At 38.9% G+C, this 19465-nt stretch overlaps 1 non-coding gene across 1 annotated transcript; it reads right to left on the bottom strand.

The window, feature by feature from the left end:
• Positions 1 to 360: 360 nt before the first annotated feature.
• LOC132656687 (small nucleolar RNA SNORA48) lies at positions 361 to 502 on the bottom strand. The gene has a single exon (XR_009594402.1). It is a non-coding gene; the product is annotated as a small nucleolar RNA SNORA48 (small nucleolar RNA).
• Between the last annotated feature and the right edge of the window lie 18963 nt (positions 503 to 19465).

Raw genomic sequence — 19465 nt, 5'->3', positions numbered from 1 at the left:
AAGGACATATCCATGTTCTCTAGTGCTGCTTCATGGCCATGAACTCAGACATGGCCCCTAGTGGCAGTTTGGACTGGGTCCTCACCATGGCCTCATGGTAGGGGGCTCCTCTCAAGTTGCTCCACTTCTCTTTCTCTCCCATCTAACCACCACATACTCAGACATTATGATGGCTCTCATGGACCCCCTGATTGACATCCTCCTTCTTTGCTGCTGTGTGGTATGGTGCCAAGGGGCTGTCTATGGCCCACCTGTGCAGTAAACTGGAGAACAGGTCTTTGGGTAGCATGGTAGCCTGCAGGTCTCTGTCTTCCTCCTCTGTGCTGCACTGCCTGTATTTGATTTGGTATAATTTAATTTTCATAAGTCCTAGGCATAAGATAGTATTGGCCACCAAGCTAGGCATCAAGCTAGGATGAACAAAGGACTGCCATCTCTTCTGCCCCTGACTGATTAAAAAACACCACTGGCAAGGTATCTCCTTGCTCATTGCTGGCAGGCAGAGGGGTGTTAAATGTATTTTAATTGAAATAGACTTACATCATTTTCTTCTCTACTATTACTCCCTCCAGTGCCTCCCAGTAACCCTTCCTCGAACCTTTCCTATTATCTCTTTTCTCAAGTTGATAGCTTCTGTTCTATACAAACACACAAATGCATGCAGCAATGACAAGCATGGTCATGCATGTGAGCATAAATATATATATATATTTATGAAACCACATTTCTGAGTTTATTTTTGTTGTTTGTGTTTATGTGGCTTTGGGGATGGCCACTCTGCAGTCCAATAAGGGGGCTTATCTCTGGGACAATCTAACTCTCCTTCTCCTGGCAGTCAGCAGCTGAACTTGTTTTAAGTATAACCCATCACTTGTGATATTCTCCTTACACTCATTTCAAATTTTGTGTAGAAATTATCACTTCTGGGTATTATGTTTAGCATTCAAGTTTCAAATATCAGAAAAGCTTAAAGGTACTTTGAATATTTTTTTTTGTTTTGTTTTTGTTTTCTTTTTTTTTTTTACTAGTGACTTTTTAAAATTTTTTAATTTTTTTAAATATTAGTTACAGTTTATTAACTCTGTATCCCAGCTGTATCCTGCTCCCTCATTTCCTCCCAATCCCACCCTCCCTCCCTAATCTCCTCCCTGCCCCTTTCCAAGTGCACTGATAGGGGAGGACCTTCTTCCCTTTCATCTGACCCTGGTTTATCAGATATCTTCAGGACTGGCTACAAAGTCCTCCTATGTGGTCTAGCAGGGCTGCTCCTCCCTCGGGGGGTGGGGGTGGGAAGTTAAAGAGCCCGCCATTGAGTTCATGTCAGAAATAGTCCTTGTTCCCCTTACTAGGTACCCACTTGGATACTGAGATACCATGGGCGACATCCAAGCAGAGGTTCTAGGTTATATCCATACGTGGTCCTCGGTTGGAGAAACAGTCTCATAGAAGACCCCTGTGCCCAGATATATTGGGTCCTTGTGGGGCTTCTGTCCTCTCCAGGTCATATTAACTCCAGAAATAAACCCACATACCTATGGATACATGATTTTTGACAAAGAAGCCAAAACCACTCAATGGAAAAAAGACAGCATCTTCAACAAATGGTGCTGGTCAAACTGGATGTCTACATGCAGAAAAATGAAATTAGATCCATATTTATCACCCTGCACAAAACTAAAGTCCAAGTGGATCAAAGACCTCAACATAAAACCAGACATACTAAATTGGTTAGAAAAAAAAGTGGGAGAAGAGCCTAGAACTCATTGGCACAGGAGACAACTTCCTGAACAGAACACCAACAGCACAGGCTCTAAGAAAAACAATCAATAAATGGGACCTCATGAAACTGAAAAGCATCTGTAATGCAAAAGACACTGTCATCAGAACAAAACAGCAGCCTACAGACTGGGAAAGGATCTTCACCAACCCTATATCTGACAAAGGGCTGATATTCAGAATATAAAAAGAACTAAATAAATTAAAAAGCAACAAATCAAGCAATACTTTGAATAGTATAATTGTATACAAATTGAGCTAATGTAATTATTTTCATCTACAGAAGAAAAGGCTGTTTGCTTTTAAATGTATGGATAATAAAATAACTGACATTCCCCCCCCCAAAAAAAACAGACAAAAATGTGTAAAACTGTTGGGTAATTAAAGTGAGTCTATGGGACATTGCTCAGTCATAAAGCACTTACTTAGCATGTACAAGGCCCTGGACATAATTCCTATTTTCACTCATTCTCATCCACAGGCATGCGTGTGTACACACACACACACACACACACACACACACTGACACTCATGCTCAGGTATGCATATATTAACCACTGAAAATATGAAAGCCAGTTGTTTTAAAACTTTTGTGGATTTCTGGAAATGAAAATCAAAACTGTGCCATAGTTTGTCATTGAAGTCTTATTGAGATATGTTCCTGTACTGGAGCTTTAAGACAGCTTTGAAAATGAATCAAGAGAATAATTGTAGTCTTTCTATACTGGTTCACACAGGAGTTCATAGCCATCTAACAGTTTTAAGACAATAAGCACTGTCACACAAGTGAAAGCCAACCAGCATATCCTTCATATAAAAACCATAACATTTGGAAAAGGTCCAATAACCTGAAGGCTGGGAGGGGAAGCTGGTACAAGTAGCTTACTTCCTTCCACTGATGTTATTTGTGTAGAAACAGAGTGTGACTCTTCTGTTGATGCCCTCTGGATCTGGGAAGGATCCTGGCCCAAGGAACAGGGATGAGATGAATGGCACTGCGCAGGTCTCCTTCCTCCCAGTGGGGTTACCAGAAGCCAGAAGGCAGCCTGAGCGTTAAGACTAAGCTGGAGACACTCAGGTAATCAATGTATGTGAACTACAATGCTCTGAGCACTGTGACCAATGTCATGAGAATAAATTATAATTCCCCATGTTTTGAAAACTGAGAAAAAAGCAATAACAAAATAATTACTTTACAGCATGAAGAATAACCACCATTTTAGTATATCATAAGGCTCTATTCAATGAAAGATATAAAACTAGGAAATGAAAGTTATAAGAAAGATCTCGCTTGGCAGTGATGGAGCAGGTATGTCTTTAACCCCAGCACTCCAGAGGCAGAGGCAGGCAGATCTCTGTGAGATCGAGTCCAGCCCGGTCTACAGAATGAGTCTAGGACAAGCAATGCTACACAGAGAAACCCCGTCTTGAAAAACCATAATAAAGAGAGAGAGAGAGAGAGAGAGAGAAAGGAAGAAGGAAAGAAAGAAAGAAAGAAAGAAAGAAAGAAAGAAAGAAAGAAAGAAAGAAAGAAGGAAAGAAAGGAAGAAAGAAAGAAAGAAAGAAAGGAAGGAAGGAAGGAAGGAAGGAAGGAAGGAAGGAAGGAAGGAAGGAAGGAAGAAAAATAGAAAAATAGAAAAATAGCTCAATACTAGACAAAGATAGATAAGACAAATTTAGGCAAAGTTCTACAGGAACCTCTCAGTATAGACTTGGCATTATGTGGCTGGCCTCCAGGAGGCAGGTTGCCTAGCCTGGGACGTGACGAAGGCTACCTACAGCTTTGTGAAAGCCAGCAAACTTCTTCATCTTTTGCCTTCTTATATTTCTCTGCTTATGGGCATTGAATGTCAACATACTTACACTTTCTTTGTCTTTGAACTTTGTAGAATTATAGTAAACATAAACACTTGCATTACATATATAATATATATGTATGAATATATACATATATAATATGCATTATATCATTCTAAAATAGTTTATATAATTACATATTATATATTATATAACTACATATATAAGTATATTATATATTATATAGATACATATATACTATATATTAGTTAGGGTTTTACTGTGTAGTCTCAGCTAACCTTAAACTTGTGGTCCTCAGCTTTCCAAGTTCTAGGACTAGGGGTGTGCATCATCATTATCATGCCTAGCTACCGCCTTTTTTTAAAGTATGTTTTTAAATTTCAGTTTACTTACTTGACATCCCAAGGGTTCCCCCTCCCTCCTCTCCACTCAATCCTTTCATTCCACTTCTTCCCTTTCCCCCCAGAAAAGCAGAGTCTTCCACCCCTACTCCCCATATCAATCCCTCCCAGCATAGCAAGTCACAACAGTACTGAGCATATTCTCATCCCCTGTGGCCAAGCAAGGCAGCTCCGCCAGGGTGAAAAAAATATTGGTATTAGCTCTTCTCTGAAATTCATTCATTTCATTTATATTTTCCAATTTTGTAGAACATAGGCCTTTGAAGTAAGACCTAATGATTCTTTGTATTTCCTCAGTGACTTTTGTTATGTCCCTCTTTTTTTTTTCATTTCTGATTTTGTTGATTTAGATAATGTCTCTCTACCTTGTAGTTGGTTTTGTTGATTCTTCTTCTCTTTTCCTTTTTTAAATTTAATTTTATTTTTTACAATTTATTCATTATATATCCTGATTGAAGCCCCCTCCCTCAACTCCTTCTAGTCTCACCCACCCTCCTTCTTCCCCCTTATCCCTTTCCCCTAGTCCACTGAAAGGGGGAGTTCTCCTCCTCTCAAATCTGCCCATGGCTTATTAAGTTTCATCAGGACTGTCTGGATCATTTTCCTCTGTGGCCTGGCGAGGCTGCATTGCCAGGGACAAGTGATCAAAGAGCAGGCAACCAAGTTGATGACAGAAGCAGCCTATGCTCACCTTACTCAAGAACCCAAATGGAGACTGAGCTGCTAATAGGCTACATCTGAGCAGAGTCTAGGTCTTCTCTATGCACGGTCCTTGGTTGGTGCATTAGTCTCTGCAGGACCACCTTGGCTTATAATTTTTAGCTTTGTTGGTCTCCTTGTAAGCATCCTGTCTCCTCCATGTCCTTCTATCTCCCCCCGCTGTTGGGTGGAGCTTTCAGAGGACCCTGTGTAGTAGGCTCCCATCCTGTTTCCTCTCTTCCACTGCTTCCTGGGTATCTATCCCGCTTGCCATTCTGAATGAGATTTAAGCAACTTCCCTAGGGTCCTCCTTAGTGTTTAGCTTCTTTAGGTCTGAAGATTTTAATATGGCTATCCTATATAATACGGCTAATATCTGCTTACAAGTAAGTGTATACCATGCATGTCTTTCTGTTTCTGGTTTACCTCACTCTTGATGATCTTTTCTAGTTCCATCCATTTGCCCAAAAATTTCTTGATTTCCTTGTTTTTAGTAGCTGAGTAGTATTCCGTTGTGTAAATGTACCACAATTTCAGTATCTATTCTTCCATTGGGAGACAACTAGGTTGTTTCCAGATTCTGGCTACTACAAATAAAGCTTCTGTAAACATAGTTGAGCAAATATCCTTGTTGAATAGTGCTGCATCTTTTGGGTATATGCCAGGAGTGGTATAGTTGAATCTTGTGGTATCACTATTCCCAATTTTTTGAGAAACAGCTAGATTTCCAAAGTGGTTGTACAAATTTGCACTCCCACCAATAATGGACGAAGGTTCCCCTTTCTCCACATCCTCTCCAGCATGTGTTGTCACTTGAGTTTTTGATCTTAGCCATTCTGATGGGTGTAAGATGGAATCTCAGAGTTTGATTTGTATTTCCCTGATGAGTAAGGATGTTGAGTATTTCTTTAACTGTTTCTCTACAATTCAATATTCCTCTGTTGAGAATTCTCTGTTTAGCTCTGTACCCATTTTTTAACTTTTATTAATTACACTTTATTCACTTTGTATCCCCCCATAAACTGCTCCCTCCTCTCCTCCTAATCCCACCTTCCCTCCCCCTTCTTCAAGCATGCCCTTCCTCAAGTCCACTGATAGGGAAGGTCCCCCTCTCCTTCCTTCTGATCCTAGTCTATCAGATCTCATCAGGAGTGGCTGCATTGTCATCTTCTGTGGCCTGGTAAGGCTGCTCCCCCCTCAGGGGGAGGTGATCAAAGATCAGGCCAATCAGTTCATGTCAGATGCAGTCCCTGTGCAGGGGTTCTAGGTTATCTCCATGCATGGTACTTGGTTGGAGTATGAGTCTCTGGAAAGACCCCTATGTTCAAAATTTCTGGTTCTGTTGCTCCCAATTTTTTATATTAATTAGTTTATTTACTTTGTATGCCAATTGTAGCCAACTCTCTCATTCCCTCCCAATCCTACCCTGTCTCCTTCTTTTCCTCCCATGCTCCTCTCCAAGTCTACTGATAGGGGAGGTCCGCTCCCCTTCCCTCTGACCTTAGCCTATCAGGTCTCATCAGGAATGGCTGCAATGTACCCCAGTTTTTAATTGGATTATTTGATTTGTTGGTGCTGAGTTTTTGTATTTATGGACATTAACCCTCTGTCAGATATAGGGTTGGTGAAGATCTTTTCTCATTCTGTAGGCTGCCAATTTGTTTTGTCAACTTTGATATGTTTACTATCATATTTTGTCAACAAAACAAATTGCTTTACAGAAGCTTTTCAGTTTCAGTACGTCCCATTTATTAATTATTGATCTTAGAGCCAATGAGTTCGAACTCTTTCTCATTTTTCTTCCAACAGATTTAGTGTGTCTGTTTTTATGTTGAGGTCCTTGATCTACTTGGACTTTAATTTTGTGTAGGGTGATAGAGATAGGCCTATTTGAATTTTTATACATGCAGATATCTAGTTAGACCAGCACCATTTGTTGTAGATGCTGTCTTTTTTACATTGTATGGTTTTGGCATCTTTGTCAAAAATCAGGTGTCCATATGTGTGTGGGTTTATTTCTGTGTTATCTATTCAATTCCATTGATCCAACAGTCTGTTTCTATGCCAGGATCATGCAGTTTTTATTATCGTTGCGCTATAGTACAGCTTAAGATCAGGGATAGAGATACCTCCAGAAGATATTTTATTTATTATATTTATTTAGAAAATTGTTTTAGCTATTCTGGGTTGAGATTTTTTCTTCCAAGGTCTGTCAATAATTGTGTTGATATATTGATGGGAACTGAATTGAATCTGTAGATTGCTTTTGTTAAAATGGCCATTTTTACTATGTTAATCTTGCCAATCCATAAGCATAGGAGATATTTCGATCTTCTTATATCTTCTTCAACTTCTTTCTTCTTTTTTCAATACACTTTCACTTGCTTGGTTAGAGTTACACCAAGATACTTTATATTTTTTGTAGCTATTGTAAAGGGTGTTGTTTCCTTAATTTCTTTCTCAGCCCATTTGTCTTTTGTATACAAGAAGCTACTGATTTTGGGGGTTAATTTTGTATCCAGCCACTTTGCTGAAGGTGTTTATCAGGTGGAGGAGTTTTCTGGTAGAATTTTTGGTGTCACTCATGTTTACTATCATATCATCTGCAAATAGTGATATGTTGACTTCTTCTTTTCCGATTTAAATCCAGTTGATCTCCTTTGGTTGCATTATTGCTCTAGTGAGGATTTCCAGTACTATGGTTGAAGAGATATGGAGAGAGTGGGCAGCCTGGCCTTGTCCCTGATTTCAGTGGGGTTGATTTAAATTTCTTTCCATTTAGTTTGATGTTGACTATAAGTTTGTTTTATATTGCCTCTCTATTTTTAGGTGTCTGCCTTGTATACCTGATCTCTCTAAAACTTAAACACGAATGGGTGTTGGATTTTGTCAAATGCTTTTTCAGCATGTAAGGAGATGATCATGTAGAGTTTTTTTCCCTTTAGTTTGTTTATATGGAGGATTACATTAATGGATTTCCATATATTGAACCACTTCTGCATACCTGGGATGAAGCTTACTTGGCCATAGTGGATGATTTTTGATATGTTCTTGGATTCAGTTTGCAAGTATTTTCTTTCTTTTTAATTAAATATTATTTAATCTTTCATACTTTGAATAATTATGCTTTCACAGGATATTGGAGAAAGCCAGAAACTTTTACCCAAATTTTAAGTAAAATAATCTCAGAATTATAAAAATATTAAAATACAATATTAACATCCACAAGAAATAATGACTTTTATATCATTAAAAGTATATCTTCTGCTGCTTTTTTATAACTATTTGAAATTCCTTATCTAAATGTTACACTCAACCAGCAATATGTTCTCCATTTTTATTAATTTCTCATTTTTTAGTGTTTTTTGTTTCTTTTTTCTTTTTATTATTAGTTGCATTTTATTAACTCTGTATCCCAGCTGTATCCCCTCCCTCATTCCCTCCTAATCCCACCTTCCCTCCCTCATCTCCTCCCTGCCCCTTTCCAAGTGCACTGATAGGAGAGGACATCCTTCCCCTTTCATCTGACCCTGGTTTAGCAGGTATCTTCAGGACTGGCTGCAAAGTCCTCCTATGTGACCTAGCAGGGCTGCTCCTCCCTTAGGGGGTGGGGTGGTCAAAGAGCCTGCCTTTGAGTTCATGTAAGAAATAGTCCCTGTTACCCTTCCTGGGGAAAACCACTTGGTTACTGAGCTACCACAGGCTACATCCAAGCAGACGAGTATTTTCTTAAATATTTCTTTTTCTGCATCAATGTTTGTAAAGGGAAATTGGTCTGAAATTCTCTTTGTTCTTTGTGAGGTTTAGGTAGTAAGATGACCTCCTAGAATGGGTTTGGTAGTATTCCTTCTGGTTCTATTTAATAAAATAGTTTGAAGAATGTTAGTGTGAGCTCTTCTTTGAAGATCTGGTAGAATTCTGCACAGAAACCATCATCTGTCTCTGAGCTTCTTTTGGATGGGAGACTTTTGATGACTGCTTCTATTTCCTTAGAGGATATGGAACTATTTAATTTATTTACCTTATCCTGGCTCAGCTTTGGTAAATGGAATTGGTCAAAAAAATTGTCCATTTCTTTTAGATTTTCAAATTTTGTGGCATCTAGGCTTTTAAAGTAAGACCTAATTATTGTTTGGATTTCCTCAGTATCTGTCGTTATGTCTCTCTTTTCATTTCTGATATTGTGGATTTGGATAGTGTTTCTCTGCCTTTTAGTTCGTTTTGCTAAGGGTTTGTTTATCTTGTTGATTTTCTCAAAGAACAAGCTCTCAGTTTTGTTGATGCCTTGAATTGTTATCTTTCATTGGAGTTTATTGATTTCAGCCCTAAATTTCATTATTTCCAACTGTCTACTCCTCTTGTGTGTATTTGCTTCTTCTTTCCCCCTCTCCCAAGGCTTTCAGATGAACTGATAAGTTGCTTGTATGAGATGTTTCAAAAAGGAACGTACTTAGTGCTATGAATTTTCTTCTTAGCACTGCTTTCATTGTATCCCATAGGTTTGGGTATATTGCACCTTCATTTTCATTGAATTCTAGGAAGACTATTTCTTCATTTCTTCCCTTACTCAGCTATCATTTAGTAGAAAGTTGTTTAGTTTCCATGTATGTGTAGGTATATTGCTATTTCTGTTGTTGTTGAGGTCCAGCTTTAGTCCATGGAGGTCTGATAGGTGCAAGGCATTATTTAACTATTCTTATATCTTTTGAGGCTTTTTTCCCAATTATATAGTCTATTTTGGAGAAAGTTCCATGAAGTAGTGAGAAGAAGGTAAATTCTTCTGAATATGGATGAAAAGTTCTGTAGACATTTTGTTAGGGTCCTTGTTTCTTTGTTTAGTTTTTGCTTAGTTCACCTGTCCTTTGATGGGAATGGGAGGGATATGTTAAAGTCTTCCTCTATTAATGTGTTGTGATCTATGTGTGGTTTAATTTTTATTAATGTTTCTTTTACAAATGTGAGTTCTCCAATATTGGGGAATAGATGTTCAAAGTTAAGATGTCTTCTTGGTAGAATTTTCCTTTGATGAATATGAAGTAAACTTCCCCATTCCTTTTGATTAATTTTGGTTGAAAGTCTATTTTATTAGATATTACAATGGCCACTCCTTCTTTCTTCTTGGGTCTGTTTGCTTGGAAAACCATTTTCCCGCCCTTTTCTCTCAGGTAATGTCTATATTTGTGACTTGGTTGTGTTTCTTGTATGCAACAGAATGTTGGGTCTTGTTTATGTGTCCTTCTGTTAGTTTGGGAATTTTTATGGAAAGGTTAGCTGGGTGACTTCAGTTAGTAACCAATTTCTTCCTTCACCATGGACTTTCCTCCCAACTGAAAAACCCAGTCTCAGGTGTTATGGGGCCCACAGTTTAAGCCTGGGATGGTGATCAGAGCATGTACATGTCTGGCTCTGGTCTTGTGGCTGAGGGCCTATAGGGAACCTGGGAACTCCTCCAGGGTTTAGCTGGGTGACCTGATATCAGACCTGATTGCTTCCCACATGGTGGGGGTTTCTCTCACCTTGGGAACACAATCACTGGTGTTTTGGGGCAGACAGTTTGGTCTGTTGGATGCTGTGCAGTCACTGCACATCAGAAACAGTATGCTCTTGGCATCACCATCTTGGATTTCCCTTGTTCTCTTTTTTCTAAGTTACTGATTTCAGACCTGAGTTTGATTATTTTCTGTTGTCTACTCCTCTTGGCTGTCTTTGATTCTTTTTGTTCTAATGCTTTTAGGTGTACTTTAAAAATGCCTAGTATGAGATCTCTCCAATTTCTTTTTTTTTTTTCTCTCAATGCAGTTTATTCAGGAACCTTGAACAATCTTCCGACCCTGGGGAAAGCCAGCCCACAGCTTAAATAGCCTCTGGGTAGCCAACCCCAGTGTGCCACGTGGGCAATGCAGATAGGTCCACATACACGGAAGCAAGCCAGATCCTCAGACTTAGCCAAATATGGAGTTGTTTGTGACAGAGAGCACTCACCATTGGGAAGGCGGAAAGCAGCTCCATCTTTAAGGCGCAGCATTCCGCAGTTCTCTACATTTCCCCCTTTTGTTTTAGACGCATCAGGCAAGAGTAGAGGTCTGATCTCTGATATTAGAAATAAATTGGGACTTTGTACAGATGTTCATTTAGGTGTCATCCACCCAAAGAGCATCAGACCCGTCCGATACCCTTTTCTCAGAGGCGGGACCTGGGGTATCAACCCGCATGCAATCAGACAGGCTCTTCTCTGGGTCCAAAGCAGCTGACCCTGAGTGTAGTGCTTAGCCTCGCATCCTGAGCGTAACATTTTAGCTTTTTATGGTAGCCAACCATGCTTGGGGAGACTGTCCTGTTTCAATGGCTGTAAAGGCCTGAATGGTCATGTCTGCATTACGCTGTTGTGAGACTCTAATCTTGCATATACACCACAGGCAAACCAAGGAGACCAACACCAGAAGGCCTGCTAATGCTCCCATGCCAGCCCATTCCTTCAGATGATTCATGGCTGCAGCAATCCATGATGATAATCCTGTGGCTAGTCCTGTGTCCACTTTGGTAGAATTTGCCTTAACAATGGCCACTCTCAGCTGCTCCATCATAGTATCCAATTTTTCAGTCCAATTACCTAAAATATAGCTAGACAATTGTTTAGACAGATTTGCAGCACTGGAAAAATTCTCATGTTGTATGCTAGTGACACAAAGTCCAGCATACTTCCATTGACAGCCAAGTTGAGCGATTTGCCATAGGGTATCAATTTGCTCCTGCACGAGGTCAATCCTCTGATTGAACACCATCAAGTCTCCTTTTAGTTGAGCATTATTTCCTTTTTGTACATCTAAAGCATGAGCTACATTGGCTAAAAGATTATTTAGGGTCTGAGCAGTCTGCATAGTGTGACTCATGGCTAATGCCACAGTGGTAGCTCCAACAGCCGCCAATGAGATGGCAGTAACAATGGTGGCTATAATTCCAAGATCCCTTTTCTGTCTGAAGAGAGTCATAGTGTGAGGGGCATCAACGGGCACAGGCACCCAGGCATGCGATTAACCAGGGCATACCTAAATTCACTAGCATTCCAGCATCTCCAATTTCTTTATGAAGGCACTTAATGCCTGAACATTCCTGTCCGAACTGCTCTCATTGTGTCCCATAAGTTTGAGTATGTTGTGCCTTCATTTTCATTGAATTCTAGAAAGTGTAATTTTTTTTCTTTATCCCCCCACCTGACCCAGTGTTCATTGAGTAGGGAGTTGTTCAGTTTCCATGAGTTTCTAGACTTTCTGTTGTTTCTGTTGTTGAAATCCAGCTTTAATCCATAGTAGCCTGATTAAATACAAGGTGTCATTTCAATTTTCTTATATTTGTTGAGGCTTGCTTTCTGAGCTATTATGTGGTCAATTTTTAGGAAGGTTCTGTAAGTTGCTGAAAAGAAGGCATATTCTTTTGTGTTTGGATGGAATGTTCTGTAGATATATATTTGGTCCTTTTGAATCATAATATCTGTTAATTTAATTATTTCTCTTTTTAATTTCTGCCTGGATGGCCTTTCCATTGTTGAGAGAAGGGTGTTGAAGTCTCCTACTATTAATGTATGGGGTTTGATATGTAATTTAAGCTTTAGTAATGTTTTCTTTAATAATATAGTTGCTTTTGCATTTGGGACATATATGTTCAGAATTGAAACATCATCCTGGGGAATTTTGCTTTTGATGAGTATGAAGTGTCTTTCCTATCTCTTTTGATTAATTTTGGTTGAAAGCCTATTTTATTAGCTATTAGAATAGATACTCCTGCTTCTTGTATTTCTTTGCTTGAAAAACCTTTCTCCAGTCCTTTCCTCTAAGGTAATGTTTATCTTTATTGCTGAGGTGTGCTTCTTCTATGCACCAGAATGATAGGTCATGTTTTCACAACCATTCTGTTAGCCTGTGTCTTTTTATTGGTGAATTGAGACCAATAATGTTGAGAGATACTAATGAGCAAAGACTGTTAAATCCTCTAATTTTGATGTTGTTTGTAGTGTGTGTTTGTTTCTGCATCCCTCCTTTTGTTTTTGCTGCTGTGAGATTTTTTTTTTAATCTCCTATGTCTTTTGAATGTGGTTACTCTCCTTGGGTTGGAGTTTTTCTTCTAGTATTTTCTGTAGGATGAATAGATAATGTTTAAATTTGGTTTTGTCTTGAAATATCTTGCTTTCTCTGTTTACGATGATTAAGAGTTTTGATGGATGTAGTAGTTTGGGCTGATGTGGTCTCTTCGAGTTTGCAAGACATTTAGGGCTTTCTGGCTTTTAGAGAAATCAGGTATAATTCTGATAGGTCTGCCTTTATATGTGACTTTAACTTTTTCTTTTTGCAGTTTTTAATATTCCTTCTTTGTTCTGTACATTTGGTGATTTGGTTATGTGGCAGGTAGATTTTCTTTTCTGGTCCAGTCTAATTGGTCTTCTGTAGGCTTCTTTTATGTTTATAGGTATCTCTTTCTTCAGGTTGGAGAAATTTTCTTCTATGGTTTTGTTGAAAATATTTTCTGGTCTTTAGACTTAGGACTTTTTTCCTTCTTCTGTTCCTATTATTTGTAATTAAGTCTTCACATAGTATCCCAGACTTCCTGCATGTTTTGAGTAAGGATGTTTTTAGCTTTCACATTTTCTTTAACTGGTACATCAATGTCATAAATGTCCTCTACTGTATCTTCTACATCTGAGAATCTTTCTTCCATTTTTTTTGTATTCTGTTGGTGATGCTTGCATCTGTTCTTCCTGTTCTCTTCCCTAGGTTTTCCATCTCCAGGATTCCTTCAAATTGTGCTTTCTTTGTTGCTTCTATTTCCATTTTCAGGTCTTGGGCAGTTTCATTTCCTTCCCCCGCTTAAAAGTATTTTTCTATATTTCTTTAAAGAATTTACTAATTTCTTCTTTAAAGGCCTCCACCATCATGAAATTAGATTTAAGGTGATTTTCTTGCCCTTCAGCTGTGTTAATGTATCCTGGCCTTGCTGTAGTATGCTTCTTGTGTTCTTGTGTTGTCATATTGCTCAAGCTCTTGTTATTTGTGTTCTTTTACTGGTGATTAGCCATCTGATTGTCTCTGGTATTGGCAGGCCTCAGATAGTGCAGGGTAAATTGTAGGTTAGAAAATGGAGCATTGGGGATAAAATTCAGTTTACCTCTGTTGGGAGTGTTCTTCTGGGGACCAGCTGTCTCTAAAATACTGGGTGGGGGGGGACAAGTCTTACCTGGTGGTCCTTGATGGTCCTAGGCTTCTCAGAATGCATGTATGGCTGTGATCCTTGAAATAGAGCAGGTAGGGTGGAGGACATTGCTCACTGCTGCTTTGCTTGCCCAGGGACCTGATGCAGGTGTGATTTGGCATGTAGAAGTCTCACCTGTCTGCCCTAGCTGGTTGCCACAAGCCTCTGGGAATGGGTACTGTACTCTGGGCTTGGAATCTTCATTATTATTTTGTAATAAGTCCAATATTTGTTCCCCTAACTCAGGCCTTTGTCTCCATAGTTCTGATAATGATACTTTTCTATTTTAGCTAAAGATGAGTATTTCAATGATTTCAAAAGAGTTGATATGAGCCCAGATCCCAGTGAAAGCACAAATTTGAAGTGCTCATAAAAATCTGAAACTTTGAACACAGGGAACTTCCCAGAGACTCATGCTCCAACCAAGGACCTTTCCTGAAGATAACCTAGAACCCCTGCACAGATGTAGCCCATGGCAGTTCAGTGTCCAAGTGGGTTACATAGTAATGGGAAGAGGGACTGCCTCTGACATAATCTGATTGGTCTGCTCTTTGATCACCTCCCCCTGTGGGGGGAGTAGCCTTACCAGGCCACAGTAGAGGACAATGCAGCCACTTTTGATGTGAACTGATAGACTAAGATCAGAAAGGAGAGGAGAACCTCCCCTATCAGTGGACTTGGGGAGTGGCATGCATGCAGAAAGGAGAGGGAGGGTGGGATCGGGAGGGGAGGAGGGAGGGCCTTATGGGGGGATACAAAATGAATAAAGTGTAATTAATAATTAATAAAGTGTTTTAATAAATAAAATCTGAAATTCTTCAACAACTCCAAATCCACGCATGCAGAAGAAACCAATTCATAGTTTTGTGACAATGAAATCACAAGCATGTTTGCCTGTGTTTCCTGCTAAGCCTCTTTCATACTGGTGTAACTATGGAAGAAAAGGGCTACATTAGGCTTAATATATCACAATCAAAACATTGTGTATATAAGAAATATAATCCATGACTATATATCACCAATGAAAAGGTATCTTTGAGTTGTGTAAATACTGTACTCAGAAGGCAAGGAGGTGAGAAAAGGAAAACATGAAAGGAAGGAGACAGGCGTCTTGTTGAATAGCTGCAGAAGTTATGCTGAGAGAAGGAAGGCTGTGCTGGCACCTTTGTGCATTTCGTTAGGAATAGATAAGTGTTCTTCTGGTCAGACAGTGGCATTATTGCATATTTGCTTCTTCCTGTTTGTGTAACTTTCTCTGTTTTTTTTTCCCTATTAAACTAGTCATTTTATTACATCTCAATTAAGAAGAGCCCTTCCTTTAATGCTGGATCCTTCTTCCCTTTTACAAGCTCTTAGAACAATTTTTATTAGCAGGCATGTTGGCACTGGAAAGGACATAACCTGGAGCAAGTATTGTGAGCTCTGAGACTAGGCTGTTCTTCTCAGGCCTGAGTGGTCCATCTTTCTTCATTGTAGGCTTGGGGTCATGCAGGCATATCTAGCATTCCTAGAAAACTGATCCTACTTACTGATCCTGGAACTGACAAAAGTGGATTGACACTTAGAAGGAAGACTATAGTTAATTAAAATAATGACTATATTAATGGTATGGAGATTAGAACCATTGAGAACTATAGAGATAAACAGACTTCTCAAGTAATGGGACTGTGGTAGGGACCGTGTCTACAATCTCCTGGTTGAGGAACATTCTAGAAAGAAACATGACCTAAGTGGAACCCAGGGCAACTAGAAATAGAATTTTATCAAGTGTCCATACTTTTCTTAAGCTTCTGACAAATACACTTCTCCAATTGTACCCAGTTATTCTAGAGACAGATGTGTAACTTTGACATATGTGTTATTGAAGATTAAGCCCTTGGAAAACCCTGTTATAAATACATGACTTAATGTCAACTGGAGCTATACATCTGCCTTTTAGCATTTATTCTCAGAGAATTGATGCATTGAAATAAACACAAAACTAGAAAAGAAACAACCAGAGTGATTCTGAGAAGTGATCAATAGGTACAAATTAATTTGCATTTAGGCTTAATTATTTTATAAAATTATCTTCCTTGTTGAAATGTCTAAATAAATAATGAAGTTCTCTTTTTTGATTAGTGATCTAAATTAAAAATTAATGTAGATATGTAGGCATTGTGGTGGTCTGAATGGGAATGGCCTTCATAGGTTCTTAATATGAATGTTTGGTCATCAGGGAGTAGTACTACTTGGGAGGAATTGAGAAATATGGCCTTGTGGGAGGAAGGTGTGTCACTTGAATGTATGCTTTGAGTTTTCAAAAGCCCAAGCCTGGCTCAATCTCTCTGTCTTCTTGGTGCTTATGGATCCAGATGTAGAACTCTCAGCTCTTTCTCCACCACCACATCTGCCTATACTCTGACCATGACAATAATGGACTAAATCTCTAAAACTATAACCAAGCTGCAGTTAAATGCTTTTTATTATAAGAGTTACCATGATCACGGTCTCTTCGAAACAAAAGAACACAGACTAATACCGACATGGATGCTTTTATATTTCCTCCAATTCATGCTTCCCTAAAATTCAAAGCCCTCAATCAGATTTTACAATTTTTTTCAAAATGTCAGTAAGTGGCCCCAGAGAAAGGGAAAAATTCAAGTAATGTGTGTGTGTGTGTGTGTGTGTGTGTGTGTGTGTGTGTGAACTTATAAATAATGGGGTAACTGACTTAAACAGAAGAGGCAGCACAGTCTTGGACACCCTTTCCTAGCAAGATTATTGCAGCCTGACCTTTAACACTCTCTTCCAATAGGACTACATCAATTACACTTTGTTTTTAGTAAATTATTCCCTTAACATTTGGGTCATTAGAAACTGAAGCATTTGTTTCTGATCTGAAGTTAAGTTTTATTCTGTATTAAATGATTTTTAAAACTTATTATTCTTTTCCTGTTTCCATGGCAATAGAAGTTTTTTGAAACATGGTTATTTTTGGAAGTATTGTCAATTGCATAACCTGAGAACAATTATAGTTACTGTTTCAGGAGATAATCTTGAAGTTTACTGCATTAATCCTTGCCAGCAAACTTTCAAAAATATTAAATCATTTGGATTCTACTTTCTTAAAACATAACTTGAAGCAGTTATTAAAACTATCTATTTTTTGACCTAATTGGACTTTGTTGTGATCATATTATCTGTGGAAAAGGGAAAGTGTGAAAAAACTTCCCAGAGAAAGGGAACCTTGGAAAGACAAGGGTAGTCAGGAAATGTCTGATTGGTTTGTAACAAAGACTCTGACGATTTGAACTATTAGAACACTTTGTTCTATTGCTGTGAAAATACACCATGACCATGGTCACTCTTCTAAAGAAAAGTATTTAATTGGGGCTGGCTTAAATTTTCAGAGATTAAGTCCATTGTCATAATGGTGGGAAATATAACAGCTTGCATACAAACATGGTGCCAGAGAAGAAGCTGAGAGTTCTACATCTGGATCCATAGGCAGCAGAAGAGAATGAGGCACTGGGCTTGACATGGGCCTTTGAAAATTCAGTGCCCACCCCCAATGACACCCTTCCTTCAGCAAGGTCACATCTTCTAATCCCATCTTCTAATCATGTGGCACTGCTCACTAATGACCAAGCATTAAATCAAATAATGAGCCTAAGGGGTACATTCCTACTCAAATACCACACTATCCTACTGCTGAAAGTGAGACCACAAAGAAATGAGGGAGTGGCTCAGAGCTGATAAGATGTTTTAGTTCAGAAAGTAGAAGCATCAAAATGTCACTTTTTACTGTCCTCTATTCCTATTACTACACATCACATGGTATTTATTAATGGAGTGATCAGAAGGCATGTGCTTAAGAAGGTAGTGTTAGGAGGTTCTGGTTAATCCCAAAAGTGGCAAGCAAACAATAACAGGAGTTGAGATAATTATAAAAAGCAGTGAGCAAACCAATTTTAGGTAAAGCTGATTACTCTGGGTCTAAATGACCTTGGTGATGCTCAGAGAGCCAGATTTTATGTGGATGAGCTATTTTTGCTTTCTTGTGCATCTATGGAATGGGGAGATTATTTTTCCCTGTTAATTCAACATTCTTTCTATTCCTCACCATTTCACTAAATTAATATGTGGGTTTTGTGTGTTTATTTGAATCTATATGAACATTATATATTGTTTTAAGCATTATAGAGCAATGATGGTTTTTGTTTGTTTTGGCCTCACCTTTTGACATTATGGCCACTGATATACTAGAATTTTCTTGACATATTTTTCAACTCCACTCTAATTTGGATGTAAAATAACACAATAAAGTTTATAAGCCACATAAAGTGATTCTTGTCATATCATCAGTAATTTTGATGCTGCCCCCTCCAAGTGATTCTGTATGTAGATTGCTGTTTGGGGAGGCCATCTTGGGAAGGTTAGCTCATATTGGTATCAGGAAAACATTTCAAGTGGCCCCATTTTTCTACCCTCATTCTCTATTTTGTTGTTGTTGTTGACTTTTAGTAGCTTAGAGAAATAAATTGGGTTAAAAATAAAGCAAGGAGGTATAAACATTTCTGCTTTGTAGTTCTCTCAAACAATCTAATGAATGGGGAGACAGTCCTTGGAGCTCTGCCTGAGACAGCTGCACTGGCCTTGGGATGAGTCTTTTTTTTTTTTGCATTTTTAAATTTTTTTTTCATCTCTTAACATACATTTACTCATGGAGTATACATTCCTTACACAGCTAAGGTTTCTCTCTTGTATGAACTCTGTGTTGATGAATGAGGACAGATTTGCCACCAAAGGATTTCCCACACTTATTGCACTGATGAGAAACTTTTTCAAGTATGAATTGATTCTCTGGTGTTGAATGAGGCTGGAACTTTGGCTGAATAAAGGACTTCCCACATTCAATGATAGGGTCTTTCTCCAGTGTGAATCCTCGGGTCTTTCAGCCAAAGGATTCCCCACATTCACTGCACTCAACAGGCCTTTCTCCAGTGTGAACTCTCTTGTCATTCTTAAGGTTGGAGCTGTGGGTGAAGGATTTCCCACATTCACTGCACTCAACAGGCCTTTCTCCAGTGTGAACTCTCTTGTCATTCTTAAGGTTGGAACTGTGGGTGAAGGATTTCCCACATTCACTGCACTCACATTCACAATTATTGAATATATATCCCAACTGAAGTTCCTTCCCTAAACTCCTCCCAATCCCACCCTTCTTCCATTCCCCTCCACCCCTTCCCCTACTCCTCTGAAAGGGGGAGTTCTCTTCCTCTGCCATTTGCCCATAGCTTATCAAGTCTTATCAGGGATGCCTGTATGCTCTTCTTCTGTGGCCTGGCAAGACCACATCATGACTAGCAAGTGATCAAAGAGTAGGAAACTGAGTTCATGAGAAAGAGTCATTTTCAATGTTCAAGAGATCTGACTTTACCTTCATGTTGCATGTGATCTTGGCACTTTGTGCCTTAGAAAATTATTAGTTAAACATCCCAGGTTTTTATACAAGATTATATCACTGGTTTAGATGTCTCTGACATATG

This window comes from Meriones unguiculatus, chromosome 9 (assembly GCF_030254825.1).
Source record: "Meriones unguiculatus strain TT.TT164.6M chromosome 9, Bangor_MerUng_6.1, whole genome shotgun sequence".
Lineage (NCBI taxonomy): Eukaryota > Metazoa > Chordata > Mammalia > Rodentia > Muridae > Meriones > Meriones unguiculatus.
Note: the sequence above shows the minus strand (reverse complement) of the source record. Positions and strands in the feature narration are given on the sequence as shown.